Source organism: Carcharodon carcharias, chromosome 10 (genome assembly GCF_017639515.1).
Source record: "Carcharodon carcharias isolate sCarCar2 chromosome 10, sCarCar2.pri, whole genome shotgun sequence".
NCBI lineage: Eukaryota > Metazoa > Chordata > Chondrichthyes > Lamniformes > Lamnidae > Carcharodon > Carcharodon carcharias.
This window is the reverse complement of record NC_054476.1, coordinates 29,049,451-29,063,565: the sequence shown is the minus strand read 5'-3', so window position 1 is coordinate 29,063,565 and position 14,115 is coordinate 29,049,451. Positions and strand designations below refer to the sequence as shown.

Here is a 14,115-nt window from a genome sequence, read left to right as displayed (position 1 = left end):
AAGCACATTTGGTTTGAAGTTACAACACGAGGTCAAGAAAAACCATCATAAATTCTTCTCCAGTATGGTTGATCCTTATTTCTTTTTGGCATGGCCCGGCATGCCACTCAGTTGCATATTAGGAATAAGCACGATCCTTACTTGTGTGACCCACACTCCAACAACAATCTAAGCAGAAGCCAAAACTCCCAACCTGTCTGCAAAAGGAAATCCAACAGCACCAATACCTTCTTCAATCTTCCCCAGTCCTGCAATAATAAATAACTTCTGCATCATTTCTGAAGACTTTAAACAGTGCAGTCCTTGTATAAATCTTTCTATACAAAGATTATTTTTTTTTTAATCTCTACAAAAGACTGATTATGAAAAGGCTGTTATGTTAAATTAGTGCCAAGTAGACAGACTGCTTACATCAATTCTCCACAAAGCCCCTTAAAGATTTTGTTTAACTGGATCTTGCAATGTTGCCTTGAAGGCAATCTCCTTGCCAATTTTTTTTGTAAATACAGATAAGTTACTGTATTATTTATTTTAATTAGGGTTCTGGGTGCACGTGCAGCCACTTGCGTTTAATGGATCATTAAACGATCAGCCAGCTCCAAACAGCCTCAATTACACTAGCCTTTCCTCTTATTCTATAAACTCTCGGCCCACATCATCTACCTGCATTTTCCCCTTCCGCTCCCGTCAACCCATCAGAACAAAGTTTTAACTGAGTTTATCTAATGGTTAAAGCATTTCTTTTGGATGAGACATTAAATAGAGGCCCCCATCTGTACTCTCAGGTGGATGTAAAAACCCCATGGCACTATAGTATTCTGGAGAACAGCTGGCAGTTCTCCCTGAATCCTAGTCAAATGTGGGCTGTCATGATTTGAAGATACACCCCATTATCTACCACGATTAGGCCTCTTTGAACAGTGAAGTTGCATGACACTCAGTTAATGACAATAATTTTGGAGACCTCTCCCTCCTCACTCCCACATCCTCCCCACCTTGACTAATGCAAATATCAATGAACCGCTTCAGGATTCAATTCTTGTATGTGCACAAATGTCATAATCATTCACATCCACCAGTGCACGCGAGTGACACAAGAGTATCAATTGCCACAGCTGCACAGATAACCAATGTTTCTGTGATGCCAGTTTTCCAGTCTTCTGTCCTCTTTTAGCAATGGGAATTCTTCAAAAGGAGTTGTTAGCCAGGAATCTCTCTGTGCTGCAATAGCATAACATTGTCGTACAACTTACGTATTTGCACATTCTAAACTTTTGCCAATGATACAGCAATGCAGCAGGAGAAACCAGGAGGAAATTCCTGTCATTTATGTGTGTGACCAAGAATATTTAGTGCTGACCTACACCGTTGTGTGTTTGCTGTTCTGTACCAGCTAGACACTAATGAAGTCAAATCCCTTTCTATCCAAAATATGGCACAAATACACAAATGGAAGTACGTTATCCATGACTTAGTGATGAATCTGTGTAAGGAAAACTGCCACCAGTGGTTGATTGGAATGGTCCCTGTTACTTAGAAATTCAGCACCCTAATAATGTTCAGTGCCATGAGTAATGTAATGCAGATATTCATGTTCTGGTATTCTTACAGAAGACAACAACAATTTTCATTTATACAGCACCTTTATTGTGGTAAAAAGTTCCAAGATGCTAGACAGGAGCATTATCAAACAAAATTTGGCACCAAATCACATAAGGAGGTAGGTTTTAAGGAAAGTCTAAAGGAAGAGAGAAAGGTGGAGAAGTTCATGAAAGGAATTCCATAGTCTCTCTTATATATAGTTTCTGAAGACAGTGCTCCTTTATGAATCTCAGGTATCTTTGTCTGGTGTGCACATGGGAACAGGAGTAAGCCATTCAACAACCTCTGTCCGCCTGCATTGGCTCCATATCCCTTCATGCCTTTGGCTAGCAAAAATCTATCAATCTCAAATTTAAAATTACTGATTCAGCTAGCATCTACAGCTTTTTGTGGGAGAAAGTTCCACACTTCTACCAACCTTTGTATGACAAAGTGTTGCCTAACTCCTCTCCTGAATGGCCTGGCTCTGATTTTAAGGTTATGTCCCCTTGGCCTAAAGAAGTAAAGAATTTGCATATATACAGGACCTTTCACCTCTGGACACTCCAAAGCACTTCATAGTCAACATATTGAGAGGTCTGGTTATTGTTGTTAAGAATTGCTAACTTAAGCAGTCAGTTGATGCATAGCAAGGTCCCACAAACAGAAAATGAGATAAATGACCAGTTAATCTGCTTTGGTTGCTTTAATTGATGTAAGAATATTGGTCAAGAGATTAAGAGACCTCAATGCTCTTTGAATAGTTTCATCGGAACTCACCGAAACAAAAACACAAAGCCTTGATTTTGTGTTTCATCTAAATTATGCTGCCTCCAGCAATGCGGCATTCACTCAGTTCTGTATTGGTGTCGTCTTCAATTATGAAGTCCTGAAGCTGCCAGTGGAACAAAACTTCCTGCAGCTACTTCTGCTGTCCCAATTTTAAATGTGCCTTCTAAACACACAGCCTCTCTAAAGAGATATATTTAAGTGCTAAGAACCACCGATTTACTGACCTAAGTATTCATATGCATAAAATTTCTATTATTCTGATGCACGTTGGCCTGAGTGGGTAGCATTCTCACCTCTTAATCAGAAGGCTGGTGGTTCAAGTCCCATTCCAGAACTTTGAGCATATAGTCCAGGCTGACACACCTGATCTTAAGGGATTTGACAGGGTTAACATTGAGAAAATATATCCACTGCCTGGGGAATCTAGAACATGGGGGCCACACACTCAGAATAAGGGGTTGGCCATTTAGTACTGAGATGAGGGGAAATTTCTTCTGTCAGGGGCCTGTGAATCTTTGGAATTATCTACCTCAGAGTTGTGGATGCTCAGTTACTGAGTATATTTAAGAGAGATAAAAACAAAAAAACTGCGGATGCTGGAAATCCAAAACGAAAACAGAATTACCTGGAAAAACTCAGCAGGTCTGGCAGCATCGGCGGAGAAGAAAAGAGTTGACGTTTCGAGTCCTCATGACCCTTCGACAGAACTTGAGTTCGAGTCCAGGAAAGAGCTGAAATATAAGCTGGTTTAAGGTGTGTGTGTGGGGGGCGGAGAGATAGAGAGACAGAGAGGTGGAGGGGGGGGGGGTGTGGTTGTAGGGACAAACAAGCAGTGATAGACCACTGCTTGTTTGTCCCTACAACCACACCAACCCCCTCCACCTCTCTGTCTCTCTATCTCTCCGCCCCCCACACACACACCTTAAACCAGCTTATATTTCAGCTCTTTCCTGGACTCGAACTCAAGTTCTGTCGAAGGATCACGAGGACTCGAAACGTCAACTCTTTTCTTCTCCGCCGATGCTGCCAGACCTGCTGAGTTTTTCCAGGTAATTCTGTTTTTATATTTAAGAGAGAGTTCAGTTGATTTTTGGATACTCAAGATACAGGGATCATGCGGGAGGTGGAGTTGACCTAGAAGATCAGTGATCATATTATTGAACAGCAGAGCAAGCTTGGAGGGCCAAATGGGGCTACTACAATTTTTTTTATGTCTTATGTTCTTAGGGAAATGGATTAACTGGATAACTCTAATGAAAAGAGCTACTGAAATGTTGAACTGAAATGGTCTTACTTCTCTGATGAACTTCTACAATTTTATGGTTCTACTGAAAATCCCCCTACATTAATTCATATCTAGTGCAGGTGATCAATTTAATAACAAAATGCATTTCTACCCCTGCATGTATCAGCATCTAATCTATCACATTAGATAGATTCATATTGTCCAGGCATTATAAGGAGGTAAGGAGTGAGAATGACCTTTAACAGCTCTGACCTGTATGTGATAACCAAAAAATTGAATCCTAAGCAACTCACCAGTTAACCGCAACAGTGATATCTCTACTTATCTTCCAGCTGAGTCAGCTGACTATACGGAAAGAATATTCTTTATTTTATTTTCCATCTTCCTATTCTTTGTTATAAATATTTTTTCTGTAGATATAAATTGGATCAGTGAGTCATTCTTAGTGATCAGCTAATCTTGCTGCATTGTTGGTGATTCCATCATGCAGTAGATTTCCAAACAGCTCACCAACTAAGGAGATAAGTGAAAAAAAATATTTTGAAAGAGTGGTGGACTAGAGTTCGCTACAGGCCATGCTAAATATAATAAGCTCATATAACATTCTTCCTACTGGCATTTCAGTGGAGGCACCAGAGGCAGTCATGCCTTCAGCTGCCTACGTCCCAAGCTCTGGAATTCCATCTCTAAACCTGTCCACCTCTCTACCTCTCTCTCTATATATTAAGACACTGCTTAAAATCTACCTCTTTGTCCAAGCTTTTGGTCATCTGCCCTAATATCTCTTTATGTGTCTCAGTGCCAGGTTGTTGCTTAGTAACACACCTGTGAAGTGTCTTAGGATATTTTACTGTGTAATAGGCACAATACAAAGGCAAGTTGTTGTTGTTGCTTGTACCTGAATGCATGTTCCTCATATAATACATCACACCACGTTTAACAGTTTTTATATTCAGAACCACATTTGAATGGTTGGTCAGCATATCAGATGTTAACAGCTAAACTTTGTGTTCAAATTCCTCCCAACTTATGTAAAATACTCCAGTCCAAAACTCTCTGAGATCTCTTTGCTCCTTCAGTTCAGGCCTCTTGTGCATCCCTCACTTTTGTTTCCCCACAATTGGTGGCCAACTCTCAGCTGTCTAAGCCATAAGCTCTGAAATTCCCTCTCCAAACATCTTGACCTCCCTTTCTTCCTTTAACTTGCTGCTTAAGACTATCTCTTTGACCAAGCATTTGGTCTCCTTCTTTGTGTTGGTGTCAATTTGGTTTGTCTTATCATGCTCCTGTGAAGCACCTTGGGACATTTTATCACGTTAAGGCAATATATAAATACAAGTTGTTGTTCCTGTATTATCCATGAATATTGTCAGCAGTAACTTAAAGACTTATGTGTATGGTAGCATATTAAAGCCCTGGCTTAACGGTTCCTTAGAACTCTTATGTCATCTACAAGTCGTGACTTCTGAATTTTACATGCATTCAATGTATATATGTGTAAGAAACTATTAAAGCTTTAGTATTACAAAAAATATTTGCTTTGCTAAAGAATTTAAAAAGATCCAATTGTGCCAATGGTCCATTTAATAAAAAAAACACAGTCCTTCACAAGCCTCTGAAATATCAAGGGTATCAGTAATCAGGGCAGAATTTTCCATTCTGGAGACTAAGTTTGGTGGCGGGTGGGAAAGTCTGTGGGATGGCTGGGCGCATGCGATCTGCTTTTCAGCTCATTAATTATGTATCCGTGAGAAGTTCGTCGAATCTTGTGGCGGGGCGGACGGGGATTTGCGCACCCCGTCGTTACCTCATGGAGTTGAAGGTTTTGGCACCATATTTTAACAGCACCCAGACAGACTTTCACTCGCTGAAGCCCAGGTGTGACATTGCACAGGGGATCAATGCCACTGGGGAAAACCAAACCATCTGCATCACCGTTCAAGCGAGGCCTCCCTGAGGATTCTCCTCCAGGCTGTCCAGGAAAAACAGATGTCCTCTTTCCTCGGGATGGGAGCAGGAGGTCCTCCCAGCTGATCACGCCAGCCTGGGAGGAGGTCGCCAGGGAGGTTAGCACCCATGGCAAACAAAAAAGGATTTCTCTGAAGTGCCACAAAAGGATGAATCATCTGCTCTGCTCTGCCAGGATTAATGATAATTCTACTCACTCCAAACTCACAGTCTCATAAAGGCATCATGTAGTCTAAGGGTTAGAACCCACAGCGATGTCACACTCTAGCAGCAGATGGGATATCAGTACTGAATGTCTGCCAGCCACTTTAAGCTCGCCATCTCATGTTAGATCCTGCACAAGTGGTGTCTTAATCCATTACTGGGTAGGGCTCAGCAGACACAACAGGCATGCATGCTTCTAAACTTTTCATCCATAGTGCTCAGAAGTTAATCCATCGTCTTTATGCAGGACATGATCCCCCATAACAAAAAGGAAGAGAGCCAAGACAGGCAGGGGAACCCAGGAGTTGAGGAAACTCTCACCGTTTGAGGGACAGGCCGCAGAGCTGGTTAGTGAAAACAGGGATTGTTCCTGCACGGAAGGCGAGATTGACCTCTCCCAACAAGCCAGTGAGGGTGTATCCAGTATACACTGAAAACATGCGGACAATGACTATGAGTGTTCTTTAAAGTATGAGCCTGCCTAGTCAATCACTTATTCTCTCTTCTCTCTACTCCAAGGGGAGAATTTTCCCCATGTTAGGCAGGCCAGTTGGGAGTGGGCGCGGAGCCAATCGCCACCCGCGATCAGCTCCGCGTCGCCATTTTACGTGGGCAAGCCAATTAAGGCCCGCCCAGCATGGCGCGCGGCCAGTAGCGCTCAGTGTCACATGAGCTGGGACATGTTTATGAATTGTTCAAAAAATGTTTTTAGATTTTATTAAATCTTCAGGAAACCTCATCCCGCCCGTGAATGAGGTTTCTTGAAAAACGCAAGGACCACTTGGGCTCTTCGCCTGCCTGTCAACCTTAAGGTTGGATGGGCAGCCCTGTTAATTATCTAAATTAGTACCCTAATGGCCTTAACAGGCCTCTGACAGTTTGGTGGGCGCGTGCCCGCTGAATGAAAGATCTGAATAACACACGGTGACGTCGGGATGCACGCCTGAAGTCACCGTGTGTTGTTTTACGTGTTGGCGTGCTGGGTTCGCCCCCACATGCTGACGTGAAAATTCTGGCCCAGGTACCAGCAAGGAAAGGGGGAGGATGTCCTCGACGAGAAGACTCAGCTACAGCCCCCTGACCACCTCTGAGGAGAAGACCTGCCCTCAGATAAAGATATGCCACTGCGTTCACCAACACAGATACACTCAACTTGGTGGATCCTAGTTTGAGAACAGGTTTGATTTCACAGTCTGGTGATCACCTCAAAGGCATGGATCCACAGCAGATGGAGACAATGGCAGCTGAGGTCTCTGACACTTGAAGGACTGCTGGAGACCAGGCCCCTGCTGAGACCAAGTCTGATGATGTGTCTGGAATCGGCCCTAAAAGAAATGCTGGAGATGCAAAGACAAGCAGGAGAACATCAGGCCATCAGAGGACATCAGCAGACTGGAACAAAGGATGGAGGAGTCTGTCCACATTCTGTCTGATGTTGTTTTCTGTCTGATTGTGAGATTCCACAAAGGTCCCCAGTGGAGCCCTGCTAGGATCCATTGGCAAAAATGTTAAGTACGGCAGTTACCTTCAAAGCAACCAGCATGGGATACCCTCCAAGTCCTTACAACATGAGTTCCTCACAGAGAAGTTAGAAAATGTGAACTACCACATCCCTAGACAAGTGAAGGCACCTGCGGCACTGTCTTTTGCTCATCTCCATGCATCTTCCACAGACCTTTGGTCACGTCAAGCGTCTTTGTGGATTTTACTCCTCCTTGGTGAGCATCTGAACTTCCTAGGGCCCCGCTGGTTTTTGCTCCCAAAGGGCAATGGTCTTCCTGGAGCTGTGCCAATTGGTGATAGGCCCTTCTTCTCGTCATTCTAATCATGGTTATCAACAAGGCAGCATTGCCTGCAGCCTGCATTTTCCACTCCTCATCGTATCTGTGAATGGATACATCTGAGCAATCAATGGTAGCCCCCTCGAATAATCTCCCTCCATAAACAAGGCAAGAATCCAGTCTCAAGCCTTTGACCTTCCCTCAGTCTAGACATGATATCCCCAGGCCACCTCTTGCAGGCTGATTACATCCTGGTCAACAGGTGGCTGAGCATCCCCCTCAGACATGACTGCGCATTCACAGTGAGGGTCTTCATTAGGCTCAACAGACCCATGTGCTATAGCCCTCAATCAAGCTCTTGTCAGTTTTTCTCAATTAGCCTAGACAATAACTATTGATACCCAATCCTTGTATTTGTGTCACGACTGTAAACAATGACCAGTACACTGGGAACAATGAGGCTTGTAGGGCCCATTTAGCTTCTGTGCAGCAGCCATGGTCCTTGACTGTTTAATCCTCCTTCCCTTTTCACATGCCTCTGTCAGGAACAGTTGGACAATATGCAGCACCAAAACTTAATGGATTCTTGCCTGAATGCACACAATTAATAAAGGAGCAAAGCCCCAAAGCTCGCTCATGGTGCATTGGACCCACCAGTCCAGCACTCAGCCGAGCCATGATCTGAGCAAGAATTTAATAGGTGCCCTTTCAATCGACCCAAAATTGTTTTGCTGAACTCCTCCCACATGCCCTGAGACCCCTACCCTATTGGTTTTTTCAAGCTTGTTTTTCCAACTGCATCATTCATCAACGTTTGCAAACATATTGTTCATGACTTTTGTAAGTGCAACAAGCTTCCAAGCTCCCCCTATTGCCCATCAAGTTCTTCCCATCCTCCTCCATAGCTACCACCTACTAATTCCCATTCCTCTTGTAATGAGGAGAAGTTTGTGGGGTTAGCAGGAACCAATTCCATTAAAGGTTTGCAAACAAGAATGATGCTTTTAAATTCAATGCCCAGGAGGACAATAAACCAATGAAGCCAAGGTACAAATACGATGGGCTGAATGGCCTCCTCCTGCACTGTATCGTTCTAAGGTACTAACACCACACAAGCTCACAAGAGGAATTCAATTAATCAAAGGCCAAGCCACCATCAATTCCCTTGCATATACACCTGTGTACACCACATATTACTTACATGAAAGAACAATAATTTAAAGTGTCTTTGAAGTACTGTATGAAAATAAAGCAGGATCTTATTTCCGGGAAAGGGTGTGAAGGGTTTGACAGGGGAGTGTGGTTCCTGTTGGCCTTATATGATGTAGTCCAGCACTAAGAATGCCAAAGAGTTAAATTGTTATCACCCGAACCCCTGGACAGGAGTTTAAGAAACTACCGTTCAATTGTCACCATAACTAATGTGAGTATTACAATCAGAAAGCAGAGATTCAAAAAAATATTAACCACTCTCCTTCAGTTACACTGGTGTTGAAGTTTTGAATCCTAAAATATAATTGATTACCAAACTGCAATGGAAAGGAACAATGGGGTGATTTCTAAAAATCTAGCTGGCTCCCCTCCAAAGACAAAAAAAAAACTGAAATCCAGCACTTTCAGGGTTTTGAAGGGAGATGGGAAGTAGTCCAAATGCGGTTAAACAAACTGCAGAAATATGGAACAACAGCCTGAGACTGAAGCAGTCACAATGGTACTGCCAGCTGCAAGCACATTAATTACAACGTACCGTGGTATGTAGCTGCAAAGAGTGACCTTGATACTTGTTGAAGAGCAGAAGATAACTCTTACAGGAAAAGTATGCTTTTTCCCTCTTCTACGCCTATCTCCAAGGAGTGCCTTTGCGCATTTTTTTGCCGTCTTTCAAAGCAGTAAATTAAACTTAATTGCAGCCTTGCTCAAAACAAGGGAAAGCTCACTCACAAATCTCCCCGTGGCTTTAAATTACCAGTATGTCAAAAAAAAAATGGTTTCTTTTTTTTTCATGCCTGAGTCGGAGTAAAACCTGCAGCATCTCGGGAAATCAACCATTTTCCTAACAAGAGATAGTATTCATTCGCCACCACTACCACCCCTCCCTCACCAACGAAAAATGAAGTAATTTCTCTGACTCGTGAAGGTCTTCCAGGGATGTTGAAATGCATTAGTAATGAATAATGTCACTTTCAACTTATCTGCAGAATAATTTCAACAAAGCGCTGTTTTGGAAACTTCTTATCTCTACTTCCCCTTAATGTATTTATGAAGAAACGTTGGTGCCATTTTAAAAATTAAGCACTTTTGTTTTTGCAGCTTGAAATTTAGGTGCTTTTTTAAAAACAGCTGATCTTGATCCTTTGGAATTTTAACCTCAAAAGCCAGCCTGCAGAATTCTTAGACCTAATATGTACATGTTTACTGTCAATAAAACATTATGAGCTGTGCCTAAGAATTTGCATATCCTCTTTTGACATTTAGCATTAATGCAATCTCATCCTCTGCTATATTTTGCCCTTTTTTGAGCAACTTACAGGAAGCCCCTCCATTTCAGTTGGGTTCCTCAAATGCATTGCAGGGAATCTGCACATGTTCTGCTGATCTGCAACCTCCCCCTCCCCCAATGCAGAATTAAATATCAAATGTGTGACAACTGTAGCAAAAGTTAGTTAGTTGCTTATTTGCTCATCTCTAAGTCAGAAGGTTCGGATTTGAGTCCCACTCCAGAGACTTGAATGCAAAAATCAAGGCTGACCCTCCAGTGCAGTACTGAGGGAAAGCTGCACTGCCGGAGTTGTCATCTTTCGAATGAAATGTTAAACCAAAGCATCGTCTGCCCTCTCAAGTGAATATAAAAAGGTCTCATGGCATTATTTCAAAGAAGAACAGGGGGGTTTACCCTGGTGTACTGACCAATATTTATCCCTTAACCAACACAAGTAATAAACAGATGATCTGATCATTAGCACATTGTTGTTTGTGGGATCTTGCTGTGCATGATTTAGCTGCTGCATCTTTCACATTTCAACAGTGACTGAACTTTGAAAGTACTTCATTGGCTATCAAGTGTTTTGGAATGTCTTAATGTATTTTTAAATGGAGTAATTAACAACAACAGCAATAATTTCCACTTATAGTAAATCATCCCTAAGTGCTTCAAAAGAGCAAAATCAGACAAAGGCTGTCACAGAGCAAAAGAAAGGCACACTAGGACAGGTGGCCAAAAGCTTGGTCAAACAGTTGTGTTTTAATGAGCATCTTAAAAGACAAGAGAGAGAGAAATAGAGAGGTTTAGGAAATTCCAGAACTTAGGGCTTAGGCAGCTGAAGGCACGGCCAACAATGATGGAGTGAAAGAAACAGGAGATAGACAAGAGGCCAGAGCTGGAAGAGTGCAGAGGTCTCAGAGGGTAGAGCTGAATGAGTTAAGAGAGATAATGAGGGGAGAGGCCCTTAAAGCAAGTATCATCTAGTGTTGTACGGTGCATTTTAGGAACAAATGAGAGAGAAGTTCACAGCTTTGCAAAAGTTCTGTCCATCGAAAACTTTTTCTTTCTTTTTGTTGCTTTTTCTTTTGCTGCCAAGGAGAAAAGTAAGATTTCTTGGCCAAATTGAGTTTGCCTATACTAAACCAATAATAAATCAACCAGCTCCTAATGAGGAAAGAAAAAAAATAGTGTTGGTGCCTGCTGGTTTTACAAACAAAATTTTCTCAGTGAACAATGGCTAAGAAAAAGCAGATGGCTGTTGGGACACTGTAAATCACCATTAAAAATGGACAAGTTTCACAAGCAGGAGCCAATACCTCTGCAGTTGGGTCGAAGTATCACTGAGAGATGATTTTTTTTTCAGACCATTCTTGAAGGAAAGCCAAAGTAACGGCATAGAGACCATCCATCAAAGTTATCAATAAGCCTTTTGACATTTGCACTATCACCTTCAGATGACTTTTTAATGAGATGCATTGAGCAGGTTTTATGCGTTTCTTTGCACTGCCAGTCTAGTGCTGGTGTGAAGTTATGGGTGGGTGGTGGGGCTTTTGAGACTGAAATCGATGGGTTTTATTTGGGGAGGGTTTCAATTTCTCCCCAGCACTTGGCAGGCATGCCTTCAGTCAATTAGGCCCTAAACTCCGGAACTCCCTCCATAAACCTCTCAGGCTCACTGCAAGCCTATCCTTATTTAAGTTACTCCTTAAAAACAAGCTTTTAGTCCTTAAATCTCTTTATGTGTCTCATGTCAATTGTTGACTGAAATGCTCCTCTGAAGCACCTTGGGACATTTCAGTGTGCTAAAGGTGCTATGTAAATGTAGGCTTTCGTTGATGTTGAAATGGAGCTAAAGAGTTTAAATGGAGTCGAGGTACAGATCAGCTAGGTTCTAATGGAATGTCAGAACAGGCTCAAAGTTTTACTTCTGTTCCTACATTGAAACATTAAAAAAATCAAATCGTTAAAGACAGATACAGGCTATTTTCCCCTAATCAAGGCAGTCTTTCTGTGTGCCCAAAGTGCCAGGTGTCTATGAGCCATAACCATTTATCTGGAACACACCAAGATGTTCACAGATTTTTTTTTTACATTGCACGATAAAATTCCTAACCAATCCCTTTCAAGTTAACTGCCAAGAATTTGTTTTTAATAATTGTGAGTTTTTTTGGCAAAGGAAACCCTAGCTCAGATGAGCTTTTGCAGCATTCCATCGCTTCACCGCAATATTTATCATATCTGACATATACTTCTTGTAAACCACTTCTACTGGAAACTTGGCTTTCCCAAATATTGTCACTCATTAATACATACTCTAACCAGGCTGCTTTATGATCTATTCTACATAAGTGAAGATTAGAGACAGAAGTGACAAATGTTGAATGTTGAATAAGCATAGCACAAAAATGCCTCATGAATTTATTCATTATCTCGTAAAATTTAAGTAATTTGTGGGTTATATGAAGTATTTTTCCTGTTTATAAAATGACAACAACTTACATTTATATAGCACCTTTAACATAGCAAGATTTCCTAAGGTGCTTCAAAGGAGCATAATCAAACAAAATTTGACACCGAGCCACATAAGGAGATGACCAAAAGCTTGGTCAAAAAAGTGGGTTTTAAGGAGTGTCTTAAAGGAGGAGAGAGAGTTGGAGAGGTGAAGAGGTTTAGGGAGGGAATTCCAGAGCTTAGGTCCTAGGCAGATGAAGGCACTGTCGCCAATGGTGCAGTTATTAATATCGGGAATGCGCAAGAGGCTAGAACTGGAAAAATGCAGAGACCTCGGAGGATTTTAGGGCAGATGTAGATTTCAAAGATAGGGATTTCCCAGGTCAGATCATATTCATATAAAGTAATTCTTGAATTTGATCATATTTATATGAAATATTTCCAGGAATTGGTGATTTTATACAAAATATTTCTCATTACTGACCAAATTTATATGAAGTACTTTCAGGGACTAATTGTATTTTTATGAAATTTTCGGATTTGATTAAATGGATGTGTTGGATCTTTTTGCACAAATTTCATATTATTACAACACTTAATTGTCAGCCACCATCAACTGGTGCATTCTCCATGGCAATGCCTCAACCAATCAGAGTCCACTTGCCAACAAATCAGCAGTCTCTTCTCATACAGTATAAATCGTTGTTTTCCCCTTATATTGACATTCTTGCGAAGTGGCCTGATGAGTGCAAGACGAAAAGCTTTGACATGTCTCTTTTTGCAGCAATACTCAAATACTTAATTCATTATAAGAACAAGGAACTGTGTTGGATCAGAGTAATTTGGTCTTTCAGTAGTACAGTACTATGTAAAATTGTCTTTTCTGTTTTCCTAACCTGAACTTTCCAGGCATTATAAAACTTATTATAAGAGTAATTATAATGAATGCTACATTCCAAGAATTTTCCAATGAAATGTGTTTGCATGTCTGATAAACTCTTGAACTCATGCAACTACATGGTCATTTCCAAAAGAAAATTCTGTTGACACCTTATAATCAGCTATATACAGGAACAAACAGGAATTATCATGGATTTCAGCCAAATGTAAGTTAATAATGACAAATTTTCAGTGAATGGGCATAAGCTGAGTAAATACCCTAATAAAACATACCTGTATACATGGAATAATGTGGTCGATACTTTAACTTTCAGCAATACATATAAATGCTTAAATTGCTCAACCAATGAAAACCATTGAAACCAAAGTTATCTTAATGAGTTTGAATGAAGTCCCATAGTGCTCACAGTTGGTCAGAGCCTATGTTATATTATAATGATGGGATATACATAGACCTACAGGCAGCCCAACTGGTCCATGGTGATTGTTATGACGCAGCAGATGATGTGTGCCAGGTGGATCAAATCCAAGAGGGAAACTTGATCGTGCTATCACAATGGTTTTGCAATTTGTATTTATTTTGAGATGCGTACACTGAATTCATAAGTCCAACAAGACTTTCAGAGATCTTTTTTAAAAAACTAAATTAAAATATTTATTAATAAAATAAAAGATTTCAGGCACATACATAAGACTACAAATTACCACGA

At 41.2% G+C, this 14,115-nt stretch overlaps 1 long non-coding RNA gene across 3 annotated transcripts in view; it reads right to left on the bottom strand.

The window, feature by feature from the left end:
• Positions 1-9,544, bottom strand: part of LOC121283244 — a 98,999-nt gene extending 89,455 nt beyond the window's left edge. For all 3 annotated transcript variants that reach the window (XR_005944215.1, XR_005944216.1, XR_005944214.1), the window contains exon 1: positions 9,320-9,544. This is a non-coding gene — a long non-coding RNA (uncharacterized LOC121283244). The remainder of the gene's footprint in view (positions 1-9,319) is intronic.
• Positions 9,545-14,115: the final 4,571 nt, after the last annotated feature.